Below are 4,112 nucleotides of genomic sequence, written 5' to 3'. Positions count from 1 at the left end.
GCAAACTCTTTAGTGATTTGGCAATAAAGAAGGTTTTGCTGGGGCAGCAGAATAGTTCATACTTTGTGGTGGTTTGGGTTTTGGTGGTTTAGGTTTTTTTTTAAATATACTCAAAACTGTGACATATTCAAGACACTGAGCTTGACATGCATTGTAGAATTACTAAGGAAAAAGACTCCATTTTGATAAAAGCTCTAAAATAATCCCATCTTCTCTGATACAAACATATTACCTTCCAGAACGAAAACCAGCTCATTCACCAGTAAGACAAGAAGTTCTATATATTTAAATCCATTTCGTTCTACAAGATGATCATACAATCACCCAAGCAGTGATCAATTCCTTCTTCTTTCAACAGGTTCTGAAAACACCTACTGTTATACAGAACACCCCTAGAAATATATTTGTCTAATAACCTTCCCCCTTCCTCTTCTTCAGATTAAAACAGAAAAAAAAATGGTGAACGACAAATTATTAAGTTCTTCAGAACAAATCATTAGTGTCTTCATTGTTAATTCTGAACAAAAGAATCAAAAGTCACAGTACAAGTTTGGTAAATCCTGGAAACTAAATGCCCAAGTAATCTAATTTTTCGACCTTAGAGTCTTTAGAAGACTCTTGAAAAGAGCAAACAGAAGTAATTTACACAGAAATGAAATACTGAAATTGGTAATCTAGAATCTGAAAGAGCGCGACCATCCCATATGATCCAGGAGCTACCTGGTCTATGTCAAAAAGACTATTTTTGACAAATCATAAGACATGATAGTGAATGCAGTTTCCATATCCCTGATATTGTCCTGCTCCTACGCTAAAAAGTATTTTAACACCACCAATGTCAAACACAAGAAATTAATCTTCACCTGCCTAGGTTTGGTAGTTCACTGATACTACACCTCTGCTCTTTGCAGAAAAGGTGTCTTGTTATTCTATTTGAGCACTATTAACAATGAAATTCTTGTTGTCTTCCCCTTTTTGTTGGCCTTAAAATAACGAACAGCATACCAAATCACTGCCAGGTATTGTCTACTACTCAGTACACATACTGTGACCAGAAAAACTACTAGACCAAGATGAGTTTAAACTAGCTTTTGCATTTCTAGCCATAAACCTGCCACATCCTGAGGGTAAGATAACAAGAGTCTGGCAGCTCTACAGTTACAGTGGGCTACAATACCTTCCTATAAGCTACAAAAAGCCAGGGAGCAGCAGAGTAACACAGGTCCAATTCCCATCTACTTTCTTGCCAACTGATGTTACAATATGCCTTTTATATCAAGGGCTGGGGAAAAAAAAAAAAATCAAAACCACACAACAAAACCAGTAAGGATTTTCCCTTAGATAGCAGGTATTTTAAAAGAAAGACAGAAGACACGAAACCTAAAAGGATGAGTTAGATGAGCCTGTAGGTTAAAAACAGCCAAAGGGAGCTTAGATCAAGGGAACCCAACCACCACATATAAAAACAGACTTAGCATACTAGACTATAAAATATTAGAATACAACATAAATTAGTCTGCCTATTGTCATCCTTAATTAACTTGCCCTGAAAGAACAGACTTTATTCTCCAAGGCTCCACCAAGTTCCATCGACGGTTTCCGTAAGGACTCCTTAAAAATATATGGAAAACCGTTGACAACTACAACAGCCAGTACAAAATACTGAAGGAACTCTGGATGAACTGCTGAAAATATGAATGCACGGTTTGTGTTCTGCAGATCACCAATACATGGAAATTTCACATTTTTAATTGCTTGCTCTTATTTTAGCAGATCATTTGAAGAAGTTTCATGTCACAAAGTAAACTCAGAGAAACAGATACACGGTAGACATCTAAATGTAATGTAGTAAACTGCACAGGTCCCAACAAAAGCAGTGTCTTGTCTTGGCTTGGTTGTCTTACATATGTTCTCTGAAGGCAGAAAGAAAAAAACCCACCTACTACTCTGTTTAATAAGTACCACTGCCTATTCCCACAATTAGAACAGGGGTGGGAAAAAGTACACAGAGAAAAGGGTATCTCTTTTCAAGACAGGAAAAAACCAGAATCTTAAAATTTGTAACCAGCACTGCCCAAACTCAAAGAGGAACTCTCTTCCCTGTATAGCACGTCAACAGTCTTACAAGTGAGTTCAATAAAGAACATCTTTGCTTCATGAATACCTGTGTCTGCAATCAGGAACAAGGAACAGCATACCACAGATTCTCTCTTCAAAAAATCACTTTTAGAAAGAAACTGGATTCCTTGTCAGAAACTGCTTACTTCACATTCAGTGGACCCCAAAAGGAAGAGTGGCTCAGAGCAAATTCTCCTTATTCGCTATCCAAATACAGTCCTCCTCCTCATTCCAAATGGCAACTCTGCAGAGCAGAATTTATGACACTGATCATACTTAAAGATCCACTCCGCTTTAACCCTTATCAAAGTAATTCCTCACTCACAATCATCTACTTTCTTTTTGTTACACCCATTGCATCTTTTTGATACATACAGTCCTAAAAATAAGTTAATCCTATTTATTATCAACTGCTAAAAAACCCTAAAACAAGGAGACTGAATTTATTTTCTTCAAATCAGAACAGGAAGTCTTAAAAGAAAAATATTCTGCAAGTTAACTACTACATACAGGAACTCATTTCTCTGCATTATCACCTTCAGAATAAAAAGATTCTGAAGGAAACAACCAGCTTGTGTAAGTCACCAACGCAGTTTAAGAAAACACAGTCAGGGCCCAACCATAACATTATCAGTGGCAAATACAGACAAGGCTAAAGAACTTCTCTAGTTCATAAGACTTAATCCCATTTCAGAACAAAGAGTTCATAGTTTTAGAAATGCATCCTCAGAAATGGCAAAGCAACTGCTGCTTTTATAGCTTGACCAGTTTTCTGGCAGGGTTTAGATGGTTTCAATTAATCGTGTCAAACAGGAAACCATTTTAAAAAAATCTGCAAAACAGAGCCTAGGAAGCAGAAAAAAATATTCTTCCTTTCACATCTCAAATAGCTTCTTCCTTGTAAAGAAAAGCAACAGACACCAAACTCCCTTCTCATATTCTAAAAAAGCAAAATAATCCTGATAATCAAAAGGAACTGTCCAAAAGAACTAGAGACCTAACTCCTTATCCAGAATTAAAAATAAAACCAGTTAAGTTTAACTACCTAAACAGAAGGGAGAAGGGGTACGCTCACAACAGAAAAATTAAAGATCTAATTCCAACATCTCTAACTCGCAACTTAAGGTAGTAAAGAAATTGAATGGGTTCACCCAGCAAGCCCTCAATCCGTTTATGAGGGAGTGATGCCTGGATGTTAGGGGGCCCAGCCTCTCAGCGGGCAGACAGACTTAATATGCAGATAAACCTGAAGCCTAAGAAATAGGTGCAAAAGGGAGAACTCTATTTTTCCAGCCAAAAAAGGTGGAGAAATTTAGAAGAATAAACCTTTTAGAGACTGAATGAGATAATTTAGAGGAAGATGTAACTATTTCACTATTAATAGAAGGAACACGTGAAGAAGAATCCTGAGAGTTAAAGACAGACACGCAACCTTATCTTCACTGTACCAGAACTAAAAAAAGTGAATGGGCGTCCGCACACACGTTGGTGAAGGGCTGCCTTTTCTTCCTAACTTTGTACAAGAGGCGAGACACTCTCTTCTCGCCTGTATAAACGGATGCGCCCAGCGGAAATCCTTCCTCTCACCTTCCCTTACCCGAAGACACACACACGTACCGTGAGACACGATGCAGCGTGCAAGCTCCTGCCAGAGCCGATACTCCCCGTCACCCCACTGACAAGGAGACGTGCGGAGTGTAGAAAGACATGGCGTTTCCTTTCCTTCTACTACCCTGAATGCAATTCTACGGCGGGAGCTAGTAGGGATGCGGCTGGGGGCGGGCGGGAAACATCCCCCCCCCCCCCAAAAAAAAACCCCAAACCTAAACAAAACAAAACACCAGCTCTGACGGAAGGACGCTCCAGCCGGGGGCGGGGTGGGGGGGAAGCGCCGCACGGCAACACCCGCCGGGTAGGGCAGCCCCCTGCCCCCTCGAGCGACAGGAGGTCAGCGCACTCGCCTCCCCGGCTCGGGGAAAGGCTCCTCACGGTTC

The sequence above is a fragment of the Haliaeetus leucocephalus genome, unplaced genomic scaffold (genome assembly GCF_000737465.1).
Source record: "Haliaeetus leucocephalus isolate CR32 unplaced genomic scaffold, Haliaeetus_leucocephalus-4.0 Scaffold802, whole genome shotgun sequence".
Taxonomy (NCBI): domain Eukaryota; kingdom Metazoa; phylum Chordata; class Aves; order Accipitriformes; family Accipitridae; genus Haliaeetus; species Haliaeetus leucocephalus.
Note: the sequence above shows the minus strand (reverse complement) of the source record.